The sequence below is a fragment of the Rhinopithecus roxellana genome, chromosome 18, assembly GCF_007565055.1.
Source record: "Rhinopithecus roxellana isolate Shanxi Qingling chromosome 18, ASM756505v1, whole genome shotgun sequence".
Taxonomy (NCBI): domain Eukaryota; kingdom Metazoa; phylum Chordata; class Mammalia; order Primates; family Cercopithecidae; genus Rhinopithecus; species Rhinopithecus roxellana.
The window spans coordinates 61,953,721-61,975,715 of NC_044566.1; the positions used below are offsets into that span (position 1 = coordinate 61,953,721).

Consider the following 21,995-nt stretch of genomic DNA (forward strand, 5'->3'; position numbering starts at 1 on the left):
AAAAAGATACCCTTAAAAAGTTGGAATTCAGTGCAAATTTTATTAGACTACAAAAACATATCATACAATTATTATTTTAGATATATTTATATAAAGTCATAAAAGCTATACTTTTTGAAAAACATTAGCATAAGAAATAATTTTTTAATTTGTTATATAAGTAAATTAACTTTAGCATCTTAAGGATTCAATGATACAGTTTTTAAATTTATTTTTTAAATTGACAAATAGCAATTCTACATATTCTTGAGGGCACAAATTATATTTCCATACATATAATTTATAGTTATCAGATCAGGGTAATTAGCACATTCACCATCTCAAATGTTTATCATTTCTTTGTGTTGAGAATGTACAATATCCGTCTAGCTATTTGAAACTATACATTGCATTATTGTTAACTATAGTCATTCTACAGTGCTGTAGAACACTAGAACTCATTTCTCCTATCTAGCTATAATTTTGTATCTTTTAACAAATCTCTCTGTCACTCTCCCTTCCCAGCCTCTAGTATCCTCTGTCCTACTTTTTACTTCTATGAGATCAACTTTTTTTAGCTTTCACATATGAGTGAGAACATGCACTGTTTAACTTTCCGTTCCTGGCTTTTTTCACTTAAAATAATGTCCTCCAGTTTCATCTATATTCCATGAACGATGGGATTTCACTCTTTTTTATGGCTGAATAATACTCCATAGTGTGTATATATCACATTTTCTTCATTCATTATTCTGTTGTTGCACACCTAGGTTGACTCCATATCTTGGTTATTGAGAATAGTGCTGCAATAGACATGGGATGCAGATGTCTCTTTGTCATACTATCAGTGACTTGTTTTGTTTTTTGTTTTTTGAGACAGAGTTTCTCTCATTGCCCAGGCTGGAGTGCAATGGCAGGATCTTGGCTCACTGCAACCTCCACCTCTCAGGCTCAAGCAATTCTCCTGCCTCAGCCTCTCGAGTAGCCGGGATTACAGTTGCTTGCCACCACACCTGGCTAATTTTTGTGTTTTTAGTAGAGACAAGGTTTTGCTATGTTGGTCAGGCTGGTCTCGAACTCACAGCCTCAGGTGATCTGCCCACCTCGGTCTCCCAAAGTGTTGGGATTACAGGCGTGAGCCACCACGCCCAGCCTCAATGACTTGTTTTAATTGAATTCTCTCTCTGAAGACTTACTGCTATTTCCTGCTTATTGACAGCTGTGGCAGCAAGCATCCAAAAGCTGATTTTTCTGAGGTCTTTGAAACTTTTGGACACTTCTCCTATTGGGAAAATAGAATTTTTCTTTTGAATAATTCTCATTTCCCACTAAGCGTATAAGCAACTTGGAGTATCTTGTAAGATCCATACAGATTAATATTTCAAGCATAATAATCCTTATACATTCCTTTTTGACAATGGAGACTATGGTTACGAGTAAAAGTTTTTAAATAAGGAAAACTTTTGAGGTCCCAAAGCTTTGAAAATCTTAGGTATAAACAAAACAACATATTCCAACGAGATATTGATACCTGGTTTTCTTAAATCTCTCATTCAAAGGTTGAGAGTTTCTTCCTGAAATTTAGACAATATATTATAGAAATGTGCTTTGTCTTTTTGTACATTTAGGATGATTATTTTTAAAAATAATTCTAGGCATTGTTTGTTCTGTATATTAGTGTAATAGTCAATGCAGTAGTTAGAATTGTGGTTGCTAATAGTCACAAAGTCTAGTAAAAATGTGAGTACATGAACCCATCCCCAGGAAACCGATGGGATGAGTAGTAAATTTTTTTTTTTTACTATTTGACAAAAATATTTAATGCTGCCAAAAAGTATAAAAATACAGTAGGAATGGCAGTACAACACAAAGGAATCTCTCCTAATTTTTTTTTTTTACATATTTCTATATTTCATACATGCATTAAAAACAGTTAACAACACATCCAGTGAAAGGTTCTGCAAAGTCTTCTGCTGGTGGGTGCTCCTCATGCCTTGTATGTAAAGTTTACTTTGTAAACAAATGACTGTGAGGCAATCTAGAGGTTTAGCAAGCCTCACTTTAGTGTCCGAAGTGGGCTTCAGGTCTGGCTTTGCACATCAATGGTTCAAAATTTATAGCTCCAGAATATTCTCAAGTCATGAACATTAGGTGCCTATCGTGGCCTTTTTCTTTTTCATTCATTCTCATTTAGCCTCTGTTTCATCTGCCGCACGTTCTGAACTGTGGTGGACTTTCTGCCCTCTCGAATACGTTTCCGTGGAGCATTCTCACTGTTCTCCTCCATTGTATCTTGCATTTGCTGTACATCGGTCACCTGTCAGTTTTTCTTCTAGACCAATTCTGTTCCAATTGTATTTTTCAGTCTTTATTTTGTTTGGTGAGTGATCAAAAGCAGGAGCTAAGTTTTACTTAGAAAGTGCTTTCCACCGTTTCTGTATACTAGAATCTCCCTTTACACATTTTACTGCTTCTATTGTAGCCATGTATGAGAATCTCAGTTGATCTGGGGTCTGAATAAAACCCATTCGGTATTTTCTCATGTTCAATAACACTTTTTTAATGTTAATATAATCTCCTTTCCCCATCAAAACAAGACAAGTGTCTGCCAGAGAGAAGGTGCTGAGCACCCAGTGCCTTCACTGCAATGGATCACCACAGGCTCATGGTCAGGGTTCAAGGAGCCAGATTCTCTCACTTTAACCAAGAAATTGATAAATGAAGCTGGTGATTCAGGGACTCCAAAATCTGGCCAGGTAGTATAATGAAAGTGAGATGTTGTTCTGGTTTCACCACTATTGATATTTTCTAATCATAGAAGATGTACTGTGTAATACAACTTCACATCTTCTGACAAGAGCTTCACACTGAATCCTGTTTCTTTAAACAGCATCTCTTGGTCATCTGTTGGCCAGTACTGTGCACATTTAACCGATTCTTTCTCCACAATGCGGTTCAGCATGACAACTGTTTTGGTCTTCTGCTGCCAAACCGTAAGCCAGAAATGGCAGCACATGTTAGGAAGTGGACCCTGTGTTAAGATGTAACTCCTTTGTGCCTCTTCTATGTCACCTAAGCTGGCATTAATATAATCATTCTCAGCATTTTGCAGTTTAACACGACTGTGATCGTATGGGCTTACATCTCTGTATCTATTTTGATTTCTGTTTTCTGGAAGCTTGGCCACTCTATGAAGATAGTCATGGGACTCAATTCGAATTTCCAAGTACGGTGGCTGCCAGCGAGACTGAGCATCCAACTCCTCAAACTCCCGCTCGATGATGGTGGGCATGGCTGGGACGAGTCGTAAATCTTAAGAGAAATGGAAGAGTGAGGATGGCTCCTAAGCTGGACAGACACCCAATGTGGTTGATTATAGTCAATCATTACTCAAGGAATTTGTATGTATTCTATTCATATATATATGGTAAATTTCTAATTATGGTAATTACTCCTATGAAGTAATTACCATACTCCTATAAAGTATTATCTTCATTATAAAGTGAAGAAAGTGAGGCTGAGAGAAGTTAAATTATGTGCCCAAGGTGATGGCCTAGTGAATGAGCAAACTTGGTTTAGCAGTCAGGTCTCTCTGGCTCCCAAGCTGCTGGTGTTTTACGTTACCACATTGTCTTAGTCTGGGCCCTCCCGAAAGCAAAGCCTGTACAGACAACTTGGAGGTAGGCAGGGAGTTTGTTTGGGAATGTAACACCAAGGAATAGACTGATAAGACAGAAGAATGATCCCCCAGAAGGAGAGAAAGCCAACCCAAGGGTCCCTTTCAAATTAGCAAACATTATGAATATCTGCTACTTGATCCTGTGGGAGCTTCTGAGGAACCTTTTAACGTGTCTCTCAGATTTGGCCACCCAGGCCATTTTTAGCCACCAGGCTAAAAATGAGACAAGCATTTTTCTATGAGCTCCTGTCCCTCAGTGGTCAAGGGCAAGGTTATAGGCCTTAACTGTCCCCCGTTGCCAGATTGTCCATGCCCGAGTGCCAAGTGGTTCCCATGGGACTCCTGTGTCACAGCTCCAACATAGCCCTGGGGCCAGAAACCAGGGGCAGAGGCCAGAAGCAGGTGCTGTGAGGTTGCATCCACACAAGATGAAAGAAGCCCACCACGCAGGCCTGGGCACCACAGCAGTGTTTGAAATTAGAAGTGAAATTGAGAACACGTGATATATTGCCCAGACTGTTGAGAGACACATGACCAGTTATTACGAGAGAGTGGAATGAGAATCTTCAATGTCTCATCATGCATGCATTCATTCATTTATCCATTCAGTCACCAGTGAATGCTGGGTAGTATATGAAGTGAAAGAAGAATTAAAATGAATCTAGCTGAGTTTCAGATACTACAGAAAAGAAAATAGACAATGTGATAGTGTGTTCTAAGTGCTTCAATGGAAGTATACTAAAAGGTAGTAAAAGTATAGAAGGGAGATACCCACTGTATTCTGTGTGTGGACAGAGAGGGGGTGTGGGGAGAAGGGAGGTCATTTTTCTAGAGCTTAGTCTTGAAAGATAAATAGAAGTCAGCCAACTGGGGAGAAATATGAGCATCGGCTCTATATTCAAATTAAATTTTAGTATTTCAATATTAAGTTTCCTAAGTATGATCATTGTGGTTATGTAAGAGAGTGTCCTATTTTTAGGAGATACGTGCTGAAAAATTTAAGAGTAAAGTGTCATAATGTCTGCAACTTACTCTCAAATGATTCAGCACAGTAAATTTGGGGATGGGGAAAAGCAAGTGAACACAAATTAGCAAAATGTTAATAACTGGTGAATATAAGTAAAGGGTATGTATGTGTTTATTCACTAATCTTATAACTTTTTAAAATTTTCTGAAATAAAAAAAGGAGGGGAGAAAGTTAATTAATTGAAGGCCATGGGCAGGGGCTGGGGAAGAGCAGTCTGGGATGGGCTTGTGAGAGGGACAGCAACACCTGAGGACACTTGGGGCATTTTTTAAACTGCAGCGGTTGGCCAGGCGCAACGGCTTACACCTGTAATCCCGGCACTTTGGAGGCCAAGGCAGAAGGATCATTTGAGACCAGCCTGGGCAACAGAGCAAGACCCCATCTCCACAAAAAATACAATATTAAATAGCCAGGCATGGTAGCACGTGACTGTGGTCCCAGCTACTCAGGAGGCTGAGGTGGAAGGATTGCTTAAGCCCAGGAATTCGAGGCTGCAATGAGCTATGATCGCACCACTGCACTCCAGCCTGGGCAACAAGCAAGACCCTCTCTCTACGAAAAGTAAATAAATTGCAGTGGTTAGTGGGACACCGTGGGACATAAATGCTCATGATAGAGAAAAAACAAAAATGGGACAAGAGAAGGGAGTGATCTATGCTAGAGTGTTGGGCTGCATCCTGAAGGCCTAGGTGACATTGAATAATTTCATGCATCTTTTATGTTTTAGATGGTCACTTTAGCAGCAGTTTAATAAGAATGGATTAGAAAGGCCCAAAACTGTGGCAGGAAGATTAGTTTTTATGTTATGACAGTAGTTGACAGATTCTATAGGCCTACAGGAAAATGGTGCCAAAGATAAAGTGAAGACAGCTTTGAAACTGCAGAGGGCAGAAGAGTCAACAGGACTTGGCAATCCCCTACACTTGGTGAGTTCCTAAGAAGATGGACTTGGTTCAGTTCAGGGATGAGTCTTTCAAACCCCAAAGACTTGTGGAGGAAAAAGTTTAGTTTTAGAATGTATTTAACCATGAAATAATGAATTAAGGTGTTTAGTTTGTACATCAGGGGTTTATTTATCTTTTGTCACCATAACTAGTACTGCTTGCAGTATAGTAGGTATGCAATAAAATTTTTTAAACTGTGTTTAGAAATCATGATAGTAGATGGTAAAATGCTTTCTTCAGTTGCTGATACTCGGGGGAACTATGTTGTATGTTTTGTTAATGTTTTCCCCCTGAGGGCTAAGCATTTGGTGAACATCTGTCTCCTAACACCTGTTGGACTGGTTTACCTGGCAATCCAAAGTGAACATGTGCCAGGGTAGTGCCACTTAAAGTACCTTCACTTTTTAGAATCTATCAGATGGGTTTAGAGTCAGTTTTGTCTTTCACCAGCTAGTTTTCTCAGTTTAGAAAGTACACGTATTTCTACTTCTTAGTAAATGTAATATATGACACGTGAATTTAAAGAACATACAAAGGAGGAAACATTTATATTTCATACAACTTGAATTTTCAAATACAAAAATTCCCTCTTGGGAGTGAGTCTTATGCTTTGGAGCAGGAATGACAGAACAGATATGGTACCAAAGCCAAGCTCACCTAGATATTGCAAACACACAGGCAAAAGAGGAGGTGGCCCAAGTGTGTCATCAGAGGGTCACTCGGCATCGGAGCAGTTCCTTTGGCAGGTGGTGAACTGAGCAAAGAGGCAAATGAATGATAGGTAGTTACAGAGAGAGAATCCCTGCATCAAGGAGATACGACAAACACCAGGACTCGATTTTGATTCTATGTCTAAGAGCCTTCCTTTGACATCCTTCCCCACCATGTCATGGAGGCTATGTGCTCTCATTTCATTCAGTCGTTAGCACTGCTCACATTGGTAATAACTTCTTGTTATCTGCTTTCCTCTTTGGACTTTAGATAGCCCCCTGAAAACCACCCACCTTTGTGTTCCCAGTGTTTAGATTGGTCCCTAGCACAATGTCAATGTTCTGTAACTTTCACATACATGAATGAACAAATGGACATACATGACTTCCTAAAAGGATATCATAGCTCTTGATAGTCATGACAGCACTGGTATTAACCTTTGTTTTGTAATGAGTTTCAATTTAATGTTGTTAAGGAAAATACAGGATTTTAAAAACTAGTACACACACATATACATATTCCAGAGTCTTTCTAATGAGTTTGAATATAATTTGTAAAAGAATCTAATAACACATGCTTTAAAAAATAGTGTTTGTGGCCAGGCATGGTGGCTTACGCCTGTAACCCCAGCACTTTGGGAGGCCGAGGCAGGCAGATTACCTGGGGTCAGGAGTTCGAGACCAGCCTGACCAACATGGCAAAACCCCATCTCTACTAAAAATATAAAAATTAGCCAGGCATGGTGGCGGGTGCCTATAATCCCAGCTACTCGGGAAGCTGAGGCAGGAGAATTGCTTGAACCCAGGAGGCGGAGGTTGCAGTGAGTCGAGATCACGCCACTGCATTCCAGCCTGGCGTACAGGCTGAGACGGAGCAAGACTCCATCTCAAACAAAAAACAATTCGTGTTTATGCCAGGCACAGTGGCTCATGCCTGTAATCCCAGTACTTTGGGAGGCCAAAGCAGGAGGGTCTGTTGAGACCAGGAGTTCAAGACTAGCCCGGGCAACATAGTGAAGCCCTGTCTCTACAAAAAAAAAATAATACAAAAATTACTCAGACATGGTGGCCTGCACCTGTAGTCCCAGCTACTAAGGAGGCTGATGCAGGAGGACCACTCGAGCCCAAGATGTCAAGGCTGCAGTGAGCTGTGATTGTGCACTGCTCTCAGCCTGGGCAACAGTGCCAGACTCTGTTTATTACTCTAAACACTGTCACTAGTACTATAAGAGTAATAGAGTTTATTACTAAGTTGTTTTAGGATCTGTCAAATACAGAGATGCTGCCCCAATCTGGTCAGACATTTCTGATTGATTGATTGATTGATTGATTGATTTTTTCAGACAGTATCTCACTCTGTCATCTAGGCTGGAGTTCAGTGGCACAATTACGGCTCACTGCAGACTTGACTTCCTGGACCCAAGTAAGCACCTGAGTAGCTAGGACCACAGGTGTATGCCAGCATGACCAGCTACTTTTCTTATTTTCTGTGGAGATGGTGTCTCACTCTGTTGCCCAGGCTGGTGTTGAACTCCTGGGCACAAGAGATCCTCCTACTTGGCCTCCCAAAGTGTTGCGATTACAAGTGTGAGGCATTGCACCCAGCATCTCTGATTCCTTTGATTCCATTGAAACTAAAGTTTCAGTACATCAAGAAAAAAAACAGCCCAAAGGAACTCACGCTGTCCCTTTATTCACTATCAGGGACAATGTTAATAGGGACTGCTTCCAGCTGTCTGCACAATGCCCTTTACTGTTCAAGACCGGCACTTCCAAGACAGTGTGGTTCATTTGGTCTTAAGAACAGATACTGAGGAACTGGTCCATAATCCACAGCAAAGCTCTGTAGGCACCTGATACCATGGAGAGGTGTTCTGACATTCTTACACGTCCACCAGGGCAGAAATATAGGTTCTGAGTGACATCTTGTTATAATTCAGTGGAAACATTAAGAGGCAAGCAAGCATAATTCTGGGCAAAGAAGGGCTCCCATCATAAGAATTTTGCAAACCGCACACTCTTATTTTGTAACAATGCTTGTAATTTATCTTTTGGAAAGAGGCACAGAGATCTTGATGTAATTTGTGTAATAGATACTGTTTACTAATGAAATATCCTTTTCAAATGAAAGGAAAATATTAGTTTCCTACATCAGGTGCTGTATTAGTCCATCCTCATGCTGCTAATAAAGATATACCCAAGACTGGGTAATTTATAAAGGAAAGAGGTTTAACTGACTCACAGTTCAGCATGACTGGGGAGGCCTCAGGAAACTTACAATCACGGTGGAAGGGGAACCAAACACGTCCTTCTTTACATGGCAGCAGGAAGGAGAAGTGCTAAGCAAAAGGGGGAGAAGCCTCCCTTATAAAACCATCAGATCTCATGAGAACTCACTCAGTATCACAAGAACAGCATGATGGTAACCACCCCCATGATTCAGTTACCTCCCACTGGGTCCCTCCCACAACACGTGGGGATTATGGGAACTGCAATTCAAGATGAGATTTGGGTGAGGACACAGCCAAACTCTATCAGGTGCTTATGACCATTTTAAAACCTGAAACATAGTGGTATTCCTATTGTAAATTTTCCTAGAAAAACACCATTAGATAAAATGCAACAAGCGATAAAATAGCATTTTATATTGTAGAATGATAATTTTTATTTTCTCCTAAACATAGGCGACTAACCTATATCTTTTTTTGAGTCTCACTCACTCTTTTGCTCAGACTGAAGTCCAGTGGCACCATCTTGGCTCACTGCAGCCTCTGCCTTCCGGGTGCAAGCAGTCCTCCTGCTTCAGCCTCCCAAGTAGCTGGGATTACAGGCGTGTGCCACCATGCCTGGCTAATTTTTGTATTTTTAGTAGAAACGGGGTTTCACCATGTTGGCTAGGCTGGTCTCAAACTCCTGATCTCAAGTGATCCACCAGCCTCGGCCTCCCAAAGGCCTCCCACTACGCCTCCCACTACGCCTAGCCATATCTTTATATTAAAAAAAAAAAAAAAAAAAAAACACTAAAGTCCTGTTTGTAAGTACTCTTTTGCCATAGTATTAGACAGACAACATAATGCTCTGTAGCAAACCACCCCAAACTCAATGGTTTGTGTTAACACGTATGTGTTCTCATACTCACAGGTCTTAAGGTTGGCTGAGGTTTAGCATCTATGGAACGGGCTCAGCTCTTGACTCTGCTTAAGGCTGTGGGTAAAGGAAACCAATCTTTAGTCAGTTGAAAATAAGCCTGCCCTGTATTTGGTTCATGAGGTTTTGCCAACATACATAATTATTAAACTTTCACTGAAAATGTTTAGCAACAATATTTTTAATGAAACAGGAGGGTAAAGTGAGAAAACGTACAACTGGAGCAGTGCCTTACCTTTAGTACGTTCTCAAATAATATTTGGGAAAAGAATAAAACAATGGAATATAAAGAAATCAGAGATGATAAAATTTCTTAAAACTGTAACTAAGCAAACCTTGGACAAACCCTGACAAAGCTAAGCAGCAGAACGCTTTTTCCCCATTGCCTTTGTCATCAGTTATGTGAATAACATCTCAGGAGGACTTCAGGCTTGGCATGGCCCACACACATTATCTCTGCTCCTTGCCGAAAACCCGTCAGTAATGCTGAAGGAGTAGGATAGGGATAAAGAGTGTTTTGAAAGATGGGAGACACATGGACCAGTGGTAATTAACAGCACGAAACCTACACCTACAAATGTGTGTGTTGTTGTGGCGGGGGTAAGAGTCAAGTTTCAAGAAAGGGGAGCCTTCAGGTACCCCCAAAGGTGGATTCAGAGTAGGACTGAAAATACAATAATTAATGAAATATTGTGTAAAGAATAACTAAACTGGACTGGGCATGGTGGCTCATGCCTGTAATCCCAGCACTTTGAAAGGCTGAGGTAGGAGGATCAGTTGGGGCCAGGAGTTAAAGACAAGCCTGGATAACATAGCAAGACCCCATCTCTAAAGAAACTACGAAAATTAGCTGGGCATGGTGGCACCCACCTGTAGTTCCAGTTACTCAGAAGGCTGAACTGGGAGCATCACTTGAGCCCAGTACATTAAGGCAGCAGTGAGCTTTAATTGTTCCATTGAACTATAGCTTGGGCAACAGAGCAAGACGCAGTCTCTTAAAAAAAAAAAAAAAAAAAAAGAGGCCGGGCGCGGTGGCTCAAGCCTGTAATCCCAGCACTTTGGGAGGCCAAGACGGGTGGATCACGAGGTCAGGAGATCGAGACCATCCTGGCTAACACGGTGAAACCCCGTCTCTACTAAAAAATACAAAAAACTAGCCGGGCGAGGTGGCGGGCGCCTGTAGTCCCAGCTACTCGGGAGGCTGAGGCAGGAGAATGGCGTGAACCCGGGAGGCGGAGCTTGCAGTGAGCTGAGATCCAGCCACTGCACTCCAGCCTGGGCCACAGAGCCAGACTCCGTCTCAAAAAAAAAAAAAAAGAAAAGAAAGAAAAATCACACTTCCAGTTTCCATCCTCAAGAGTGTAGTTAGGAAACCACTTCTCCCCAAGTATAAAACGTGAGGTTGGCCAGGTGCAGTGGCTCACACCTGTAATCCCAGCACTTTGGGAGGCCAAGGCAGGCAGATCATGAGGTCAGGAGACCAACACCACCCTGGCCAACATGGTGAAACCCTGTCTCTACTAAAATACAAAAATTTAGCTGGGCCTAGTGGTGCACACCTGTAGTCCCAGCTACTCGGGAGGCTGAGGCAGGGGAATCGCTTGAACCTGGGAGGCAGAGATTGCAGGGATCTGAGATCGCGCCACTGCACTCCAGCCTGGCAACAGAGCAAGACTCTGTCTCAACACAAACAAAACTTGAGGTTTAGTCTCCAGCAGTGTGCCACAGAACTTGCCGTGATGATGGAAGTACTTTCTATCTGCATTGTCCAACTAGTGGCTCAATAGCCACCTGAAATGTAGCCAGTGTGACCACACATGGTGGCTCACACCTGCCCAACACTTTGGGAGGCCAAGGTGGGTGGTTCATTTGAGCCCAGGAGTTCAAGACCAGCCTAGGCAACATGGTGAAAACCTGTTTCTATAAAAAAAAAAAAAAAAAAAAACACAAAACTTTGCTGGGCATGGTGGCACACACTTGCAGTCCTAGCTACTCAGGAAGTTGAAGCTGAGGCAGGAGAATCTCTTGAGCCCAGGAGGTTGAGGCTACAGTGATCCATGATTGCACCACTGCACTCCAGCCTGGGTTACAGAGTGAGACCTTGTCTCGAGAAAAACCTGCAAACAAAAATACACGAAATATGGCCAGTGTGACTGAGGAAATGAAGTTTAGTTTTAATTTTGATTCAAATAGCCACATATGGCTAGTGGCTGACATACTGGACAGTGAAGCTCTAGACTCAGGAATACTGGACGCTGCTGAGAATGGGATGGATTCTCTTGCAGAAAAACAGGAAAAGTGAGTAGAATTCTTCAAGTGACTGCTGAGATCTGTCGGCCTCTTCTATTACATGGCACCCAGGTTGGAGGATTCCTTTCTGACAAAACTATGCTGCCAAATTTATATGAATAACAGAATAATACTCATATTATTATTAATAATATTCAGTTATTCCCAAGAGAGCAGCCGGCACTCTAATTCATCACCCAGTGACAGCACCCTCACCTAGAGTCAGCATTTGTTGTGGTCATTTTGTTTTGAGATGGGGTCTCACTGTGTTGCCCAGGCTGGCCTTGAACTCCTGGGCTCAAGCAGTCCTCCCCCATCAGCCTCACATCCATCAGCATTTTAAATGCCTCTCTCTCAAATGTGACTAGGTAGCCAAGGATCACCATGCATTTGGGGAAAGCTGCCCAGCTGAAATGGAAATCAATGCAAACAGAAGAAAAAGAACTGAAACAAGACATGACAGGGAACATAAGAAAAAAAAAATAGTTTTTTTAAGAGAGAAGATATCGCAACCTAAAACAAGATCAGAGGCTATATAAAAGATCGGAGGAACACGTTTCTACATTCAGGCGCCTCCTGACTCACCTGAATTCCAACAGAGCACAGTAAGCGCCAGTTCTCCGCCTGCCCTGGATTGGGCCCTGCAGTTGCAGAGAAAGCTTGGGAATAAAAATGGAGGTAAATCTTTAAGTGATTACCTATTCTTCTGACCCACCAGCTAAAAATCGGTGTTCCCACCACTTTCTCCTCAGGTTCAACTGATTTGACAGCAGCTTACAGAGCTCAGGGAAACACTTTGCTTATGTTGACCTATTTATTATAGTGGATACAGAGGAACAGATGGGAAAGATGCATAGGGCCAGGTATGAGGGAAGGTTACAGAGCTTCCATGCTCTTTCCAGGGGCACCACGTTCCAGGAACCTCCACATTTTCAGCTATCTGGAAGCTCTGCAAACCCAGTCCTCTGAGGGCTTTATGGAAGCATCATTACATAGGCATGATTGACTACATCATTGCCTATTGCTGATCAACTCAACCTTCAGCACCTCTTCCCTCCCCAGAGGTAGGGGGAGTGAGGCTGACATTCTAACCCTCCAATCTTGCCTTGGTCTTTCTGGTGCCAGCCTCCATCCTGAAGCCACCTAGGGATCCCCAGCGATTAGTCATCTCATTAGCAAAGCAAGATACCTTTATTGATCTGGCCGTTCCTAGGGCTTGAGGAGCTGTGGCTAGGAACAGAGATGAAGGCCAGTGGATCACTGGAGGGCTCCCACTATCTCACTTTTGGGGTAGAAGTGGACATTCTGAGGTGAGGAGTGGTTGGCTCAGAACCTCTGACTTGCGTGTTCAATCCCAGGCAGAGAGACATCGCTAGGACCTGCCAGAGTAAGTAAGCTGCTCACGTGGCAGTCATCTGCAGGTGTGGGTGCAGACACATCTAGCTGAGAGTTGGGTGCCACCATTCCAGATGCCTGTCCCCAGAAAGAAAACCTCAGACCAGTAAAGCTCAGAATGGAGGTTTGATCCGAATACCAAGGACGATATAAGCAGAGTTGCTTTAAGGATGCTATTGCTGTTGTCCATGGGAAAGACCCTTTATGCCTGAATTATTTTGATTCCAGATTGAAGGAAAAACTGCTAATTTCAGGTAGTTTTATAGAGGCTGGGGTTTTGGACATTGCTGTTTGACTATAAACTCTCAATAAGGTAGGGAAATAAATTAGAAATCATGGGTGTGCATTTGTAGAGACTTGACAGACTTATTTTGCAGTTGGGGCTTCAGGGCCCAGAACCTTTTAGCATCCCTGCCCTAGTTGAAATCAGACACACCCTCTCCCTGGTATCCAAACAAAGCTAGTTCAGGTGCTGCCCTGAAGGGATTTGGTTGATGTGAAGTCCCAAGTCCTTAAATTAATCAACAGGAGTACTTCCTGGACGGGACTGATTTGATCAGGTGGGTGATATGTAAGTTCTCCTCCTTTACAGGGGAATACACCAGGACTCGGAGAGTCCCACTTCCCATCTCAGACGCTCTCAAGATGGTGACCTCTCTGGGTTTTAACACCTGGAACAAGCCGGGTGCGGTGGCTCACACCTGTCCATCCCAGCACTTTGGGAGGCCAAGATGGGCAGATCAGCTGAGGTTGGGAGTTTGCGACCAGCCTGGCCAACATGGTGAAACCCCATCTCTACTAAAAATACAAAAAGTAGCCAGGCATAGTGGTACATGCCTGTAATCCCAGCTACTCTAGAGGCTGAGGCATGAAAATCGCTTGAACCTGGGAGGCGGAGGTTGCAGTGAGCTGAGGTCACGCCACTGCACTCTAGCCTGAGCAACGGAGCAAGACTCTGTCTTTTAAAAAAAAAAAAAAAAAAAAAAACGCTTGGAACAGGCAGAGCCTAGAGAATGCGTGTGGACTTCCCATCTGTGCCAAATGTGCCTTGGAGAAAACCCACATAGCTGAATGATTCAAGTCAAGCAGCACGGGAAGGGATCAGCCACATAGCAGTGCCCCGTGCACCCTGGCGGAAAGGAATGTTTCTGTCCATTGACATTTGTAGGTGTTCAGTTTGGAATCAGTCTGTTTTGGGAGTCACCACCCATCAACTTGTCAGTCCCAAGGGCACTCATGAAGCAATCACCCATTGAATCTGCACTGGGGCCATCCTGCATCACTGTGAGAAACGGGAGACCTCCACAGAGAAAGTGAAGGTCCAAGGTCCAGAAGGCCAGACTCGGCCCCTGTGGAGTCCTCTGATGAGGCAGATGAAGAATTTTCATTCATTGGGAAACCCAAGGAACGGGAGGCAGAGCCTGAGGAACAGGAGGAGGGCTCATCCAGCCAGCCAGGCTTTGGCATTTTCAGGACCAGGTGAATGACAAGAGGAAGAGAGACTGGCTGGCATTTGAAAACAGTAGAGCCTGGAGTGATAGAAGCAGGCGGCTTCAGAAGAGAAGGAGGTGCCTTGTGCCTGGAATGAGATGTTAGTGAAGAAAAGGAAGAAACCGAGGATAAGGAGATGGAGCGGCAGTGCAGCACCCTGTGTCAGGGAGCACAGGAGAGGAGACAGGAAGGTAGGAGGCACGGGGCCGGGGGTGAGGAGTGGCGTCCTGGGGAGCTCAGAGCAGTTCTGAGTACGGAGAGTCCACAGACAGTGAGGATGAGATGGAGTCTCGCCTGATGCAGGCCCTCACTGGGAAGAAGGGCCGAGTGACAGTTCAGAACCTGAGGCTGAAGCATTGAACGAGAAGGAGCCGTTGCAGGAGGCAAAAGGCACGCTGAGGACGCATGGTGCCCCCTCCAGACTGTAGGAGACCAAGGAAGAGCCGGCAGAGAGCAGGCGGGGCCGCACTACTCTGGATGTGCTTAACACCAAGAAGAGAGTCAGGAGGAGCAGGAGGCATGGAAAGTTCAGAAGCTATAACGAACAAGGGGACAGGGACGAGAAAGAAGAGCTTGAGAAAGAGGAAGCAGAAATTGAGCACCTGGGAAACCTGGCTGAGGAAGAGCAGCAAGCTGAGCTTCAGGCGTATGGCAAGGTCATTACCAGCAAAGCCATTCAGGGCAAATATAAGAAATATACAAAAGAGCTTTCAGTGCCCCTACCCTGGAGGATCATTTTAACAAAGCCATGCTTCCTAAAGTCATGCAAGAACTTTGAGCACTCTGGTTATACCAAATACACCCATGGTGGGGATTGAGACACCACCTCCTTCTACCCAACATGGGGCCAAGAGAGTGCCCAGAACACAAAGTTCTTCAAACAAAAGGCAGCTGAAGCACAAGATGTAGTTGGGCAGCCGTTTGCCAAGAAGCGGAAGAGTACATAGGAGTCAACCAACTCCTTGTTCTCCCCAATGTGGAACTCAAGGGGAAGTCTCAGCATCTGGTCCTTGATTTGCTTTTCCTGTTATTTACATGGCCCCTGAATCCAGCCTTCAGACCTACTGCCATGCCTGTGATACTGCGTGGCCCAGTTTTTGAAGGTGCTTTGTGGAATTTAGACTTGTGCTGAAAAATCCCCCAGAAAAGCATATCCAGGGAGGATTAGAGGCTTCCCACTTATTTCCAGGAAATCTTAGGTTTCATCCATACTAAGACTTCCCATGTTTACATAAGACTGTTCTGATTTTTAATTTTAGAGAGGGAGTCTCGCTACATTGCCCATGCTGGATTTGAACTTCTGGGCTCAAGTGATCCCCCTGCCTCAGCCTCCCAGGTAGCTGGGATTACAGGCTTGTGCCACCACACCTCACTCTGAGTTTCATTTTCCAGCCCCTTAGCTTGGGTCAGAGACATGGGCATGTAAGTGGACAATCAATTTAACTCTTAGGGTTAGGAGTAAAATGCCAGGAAATCTAAACTCATTGAAACTTGTTTTTCATTTCTGGAAGAAGTACATTTTTCTAGATGGACATACTTTTTGATCCATTTATGTGGCATATCAAGAAATAAAAGAAACACACTCCCCCAAAAGAGAAAAAAACATACAAGAAGGAATGCAACCTCTGTGCCAGGCCATTCCCAGTGTTTCACTGGTGCCCTGGGGTCCACATGCTTTTTTAAAGAAGGCTAGGCTGGGCACGGTGGCTCACTCCTGTAATCCCAGCACTTTGGGAGGCCAAGGCAGGCGGATCACCTGAGGTCGGGAGTTCAAGACCAACCTGACCAACATGGAGAAACCCCGTCTCTACTAACAATACAAAATTAGCTGAGCGTGGTGGCGCATGCCTGTAATTGCAGCTACTCAGGAGGCTGAGGCAGGAGAATCACTTGAACCCAGGAGGCAGAGGTGGCGGTGAGCTGAGATCATGCCATTGCACTCCAGCCTGGGCAACAAGAGCGAAACTCTGTCTCAAAAAAAAAAAAAAAAAAAAAAAACCAAAAAGACTAAAGTGCGCCAAATCTGCATTAAATTGAAGAATGTCAGACCTGCCTCTTAGACCTAGCGTGTGGCCTGCACATCCAGGTTCATGACACAGCATTGTCTTTTGAAAGTAATATGCCAAAGTCAGATGTCAGCCGAGGGTTCTACACACAGAATATGAAGAGAGATCTGAAACTCTGATGGAACACGTCCAATGAGCATGCTGGAGAAAGACACATCCCCCAGTGTCGTGCTGCTCAAACTGGCCTGGACCATACCCTACTATCAAAGAAATCAGCCTCACATTCGCTCCTGCTGGGTGAAAGGAGAGTATCAGAGAAAAGAGAAGCATCCCTACAGACACAAGAAGCCTACACATCTGGACGATCCCCTTGCTGATCAAAATGTTGAAGATTCATATTATGGAATCAGTGACCCTGTAGCAGATAAGCTTCCAAAGCAGACTTCAACCATGCCTCATCTGGACCCACCGGAGGACGAGACTCTCACGACATTAGAGGTAGATGGTGTGGGTGAAACAGATCAGAGAAATCATTTCTACCAGTTTGGAAAGATTGACGATCACTCTAATGCAGAAACAGCAGGGTGCTTTCACCCAGTTTTCCACAAGGCAGGCTGCAGACATGGCTGCTGAGAAGGCCTTTAATAAGTTGATTGTAATGGCCACAGACTCAACATGAAATGAAGAAGATCTCAAGCAGCCAGAGGAAAAGAAAAAGAAGGAGGGAACCACGTACTCTGGGATCAAGCTAGAGCCTTTCCCAGGACTGCCGTGAGCTCTTCCTCCTGTTGCAGCAGAGGATGCAGCAGCCAGCTACTTCAGCCTACCCCTAAGTGATCCTCCATCACTGTGGTGAACATTGCCGTGCCACCCCCACTACTCCCCGTACCGTCAGGTTTGGGGCCACACATGTTCCACCCAATGAGACCACCTCATTCCTTTCATGAAGACTCTAGGACCAGTCCTTCTCAGGACCCTCAGAGAATGGGAGCTTGTGCTGGAAAACACAGTAGCCCCCAGCACATGAGCACTACTCTGGGGCTCTGTGGAAGAAAGGGCACTTAAAAATCCCAGTAAATGAGTTTTGGAGTAAATGTATTTTTCCTTTGTAGTTTCCATGGTAGCTGAATATGCTCAGATATGGACAGTCGGTGAACGACAGCCATGCTTCTTTACACATAATCAAAGACTCAGTGGCCTTCAGATAAGCTGCTGAAGACACATCTGGTTACAAATACAACATGACTAATAAAACCTAATGTCTGTTGCGCTCATCTCTGTGGGAATAAGTGACTGGGTGAATTGGAATGCCCAATGGAGCTGCCATCTCAATTACACGTTCATTTTCTACCTTCTCGGTGGGGGCGGGCAGGGGAGAATTGATCTTCAGTAAAAGACTTTTGGGCCAGCTGGGCTCCGTGGCTCACGCCTGTAATCCCAGCACTTTGGGAGGCTGAGGCGGGTGGATCACTTAAGGTCAGGAATTCGAGGCCAGCCGGGCCAACATGGTGAAACCTCATCTCTACTAAAAACACAAAAAGTAGCCGGGCATGGTGGCAAACGCCTGTAATCCCAGCTACTGGGGAGGCTGAGGCAGGAGAATCTCTTGAACCCAGGAGGTGGAGGTTGCAGTGAGCCGAGATCATGCCGTTGTACTCCAGCCTGGGTGACAGAGCGACACTCTATCTCAAACAAAACAAAACAAAACACCTTTGGGCTATTTTTATGTCCATGGGAGTATTTTTCTTTGTATCATCTTTTTTAATAAAAAAAAAAAAAAAGAAAAAGAAAAAAATGCTAGTACTACTCACTGCCGTGTGTCAGGGTGATTTAAGTCTTTTGATGTCACACCCTCAGACAAGTAGAAACCAGCTGCCTGCAAAGCCCAAATGCTTTCTTTCCTCTCCTTTATTACTAAAGGAATCTGACTGATAGTTGTACTTCTCTATATCACCAAAAAATAAAATAAAAAAATAAAAATTACTTTGTATTCCTATCAGTTGGATGGAAACACAAATTTCGTGGAGCTGTGTATTATTGAAAAAACCTGGTGTCTCGGATGAAATTATTTTCAACAACGTCCTGTAAGATGCTTTCTTTAACAAACGGAAATGAAAAGCGTGGAGTGTTTGAGTGGAAGACTTGTGACCTCAGCCGGAACTAGGATCTTCCACATTCACCTTTGTGTGTCTTCAGGAGCTCATTGGAATTTCCTGCTCTGGGCAGGGTGGTCTTAGAAAGTTTGGGTATAACTATTATAGATGATAAAGGAAACTTGATGATGTGTTAAAAAATAAATTTTAAAAAAGAGAAGAAGGGAGAAATCATGAAAGAAGTAATTCCAGCAATTTTCACCATACTGAAGAAAGAATTCAGATTGAAAATGAAAAACGTCTTATGCCATCCAACAGAACTACATCTGTTCAGCAGAGGGCATGTACAGAAACGTTTATGACAGCCCTATCTCTAGTATCCCCGAAATGGAAATAGTCACAAGTCCATCCTCATTAAAACTGGATACATCAATTATATATATATATATATAGTGGAACAAGAGTGAATGAATTGCCACCACATGCAGCGACGTGGGTGAATCAGACAAAATTAATGGTGAATGAAAGAGACCAGGAGCAAAAGAGTACATATTTTTTAAAAATACTACTGGGCACAGTGGCTCATGCCTGTAATCCCAGCACTTTGGGAGTCCGAGGCGGGTGGATCACGAGGTCGGGAGATCGAGACCATCCTGGCTAACATGGTGAAACCCTGTCTCTACTAAAAATACAAAAAATTACCCAGGTGTGGTGGTGGGTGCCTGTAGTCCCAGCTACTCGAGAGGCTGAGGCAGGAGAATGGCGTGAACCCGGGAGGTGGAGCTTGCAGTGAGCCGAGATTGCACCACTGCACTCCAGCCTGGGCAACAGAGCAAGACTCCGTCTCAAAAACAAACAAAAAAATACCTTATAATGATTTCATTTCTATAAAAATTCAAACACAGGCAAACTGATCTATGGTACTGGAAATTACAATAGTGGTTCTCACAAGGGGCCGATAGTGGCTCTTGGTAGCATTGTTTCTTAATCTAGGTATTAATTGCACAAAATGTTCATTTTGTAAAATGATTTGTGCTCTTCTGTATGTTATACTTCAGTAAAAACTTAACGTTTTTCTAAGTTCCATATCAAAACACACCATAGTGAAATTTATGGGGATAAAGAGGAGATTCAAAAAGCTTTGGTTGGGGCTGGGTGACGGTGGGGAGATAAAAGGATCAAGACAGTATAACTTAAGACTTCTTAAAAGTATTACTGGAAAGTAAACAACAATGGAGAAATGCCTATAACATGCTAAGGGGAAATTATGTCCAAACTGTCAATCAAGCGAGAAGGTAAAATAAAGACATTTCGTAAAATGTAGTCTCAAAAAATTTTCTCCCTATGCATCCTTTCTCAGGAAGTTTCTAGAAGACATCACAAAAATAAGAACAGGGAAGACAGAGGACCCAGGGAACAGAAAAGAAAGGAAGAGAATTTCCAAAATGATGGTTGGAAGCAGCTGTAGACCTGCAGGCTTGGAGATGAATCCAGGCCCCGTGGAGCAGGATCGAGGATGCTGCCAAGAAGTCAGTAGCGCAAGTGGTATGAGAGGAGTTTTAAAGTTCTGTTGGAGAGTATGGTGACAAATAGTGATAGGAACCTAGAAAGCTAAGCAAATGGAAATAGAAAAGATAATTACTAGCTACCAGAAAACAAAAAGATGTCCAAGAAAGGAAATGCAATGAGTGTCCACTACAGTGAAAAATACTTACACAGTGTTGAATAATATGAATGTTGATTTAATTTTTAGGCCGGGCATGGTAGCTCATGCCTGTAATCCCAGCACTTTGGGAGGCTGAGCAGGCAGATGACCTGAGGTCAGGAATTCGAGACCAGCCTGGCCAACATGGTGAAACCCCGTCTCCACTGAAAATACAAAAATTAGCCAGGTGTATTAGCGTGTGCCTGTAGTCCCAGCTACTCTGGAGGCTGAAGCAGGAAAATCACTTGAACCCAGAAGACAGAGCTTGCAGTGAGCCGAGATTGCACCACTGAACTCCAGTTCAAAAACAAAAATAATTTTTAAAAATATACATAGTGGGAAATTAGAAGGAGGAGGAGGAGGGGAGAAGTATATTGCATCATGAGGAAAAAGTTAGAAAAAAGTCTGAATCCTAATACCCTATGATAGGAAGTCAATGTTATGTTTTATATACTAGGCATATATGTTATTTTGATAATTTTAAAAACACTGAGGAGAAAAATAATTGTTTCATCTGCAACACAGTGAGAATTATTTGTTGCAGTAACTTCTATTTGAGAAAATAAAACATTTTTCTATCCCTTCTGAAGGAAACCTTTAAGTGCACTTGAATTTTTTATCTAGTTCTGTAGTGTACAAGGTAAGAAAATCAAATTTAAAACATGCTTCCATTTCCCGAATTATGTTATTGGTAATAATTACAAAAATGGACTTATATTATCTGAGTGTGTTGCTTAGCTTTTGCCTATATTCCCGTCTTAATTGTGAGCAGAAAATAGGTTTATTTTTGTTTCAGTTTTTGTTTTGAGACAGAGTTTTGCTCTCATTGCCCAGGCTGGAGTGCAGTGGCAAAATTTCACCTCCCTGCAATCTCCACCTCCCAGGTTCGAGTGATTCTCCTGCCTCAGCCTCCCAAGTAGCTGGGATTACAGGCGCGTGGCACCACACCTGGCTAACTTTTGTATTTTTAGTAGAGATGCAGTTTTGCCATGTTGGTCAGGCTGGTCTCGAACTCCTGACCTCAGGTGATCTGCCCTCCTCAGCTTCCCAAAGTGCTGGGATTACAGGTGTGAGCCACTGTGCCCGGCCAGTTTTTAAAAAGTGCACATTAATTCAATTAAGAGGAATGATAAGATATAATAAGCATACTGAAGCCATTCATCCTAGAAACTTCCAGAATTTCAAATGGCAAAGAGAAGCATGGAGGAAAAGATGTTACCTTTTTTGTGAATTACTAGCATCAATCATCTTTCCAGCTTAGAGAAAGTAGCAATACATACATATGCAAACACACAATTTTTTCCCCAAAATATTGAATTTCAGAAGTTCTCATTCTCATGATAACTATTTTTGTTGCTTCCAAATCTTGACAATTAAGAAAGTTGAGAATGAACTAAGCAAACACTGACGTTCCCTCGTTTTCAAAGTGCTGGCAAAGCACAGCTTCAGATGAACTCCATCAAGTGCTGCTGGCTGGCTTGTCAAGACAGAGGCTACAATTCTATGATAGGGCAGAAAGAGAAAGGCTGA

General features: G+C 43.3%; 2 pseudogenes; one reads left to right on the forward strand and one right to left on the reverse strand.

Moving 5' to 3' along the window:
* Nucleotides 1-2,134: 2,134 nt before the first annotated feature.
* On the reverse strand, nucleotides 2,135-3,271 carry LOC104665310 (annotated as a pseudogene).
* Nucleotides 3,272-12,447: 9,176 nt separating this feature from the next.
* LOC104665324 lies at nucleotides 12,448-17,732 on the forward strand (annotated as a pseudogene).
* Nucleotides 17,733-21,995: the final 4,263 nt, after the last annotated feature.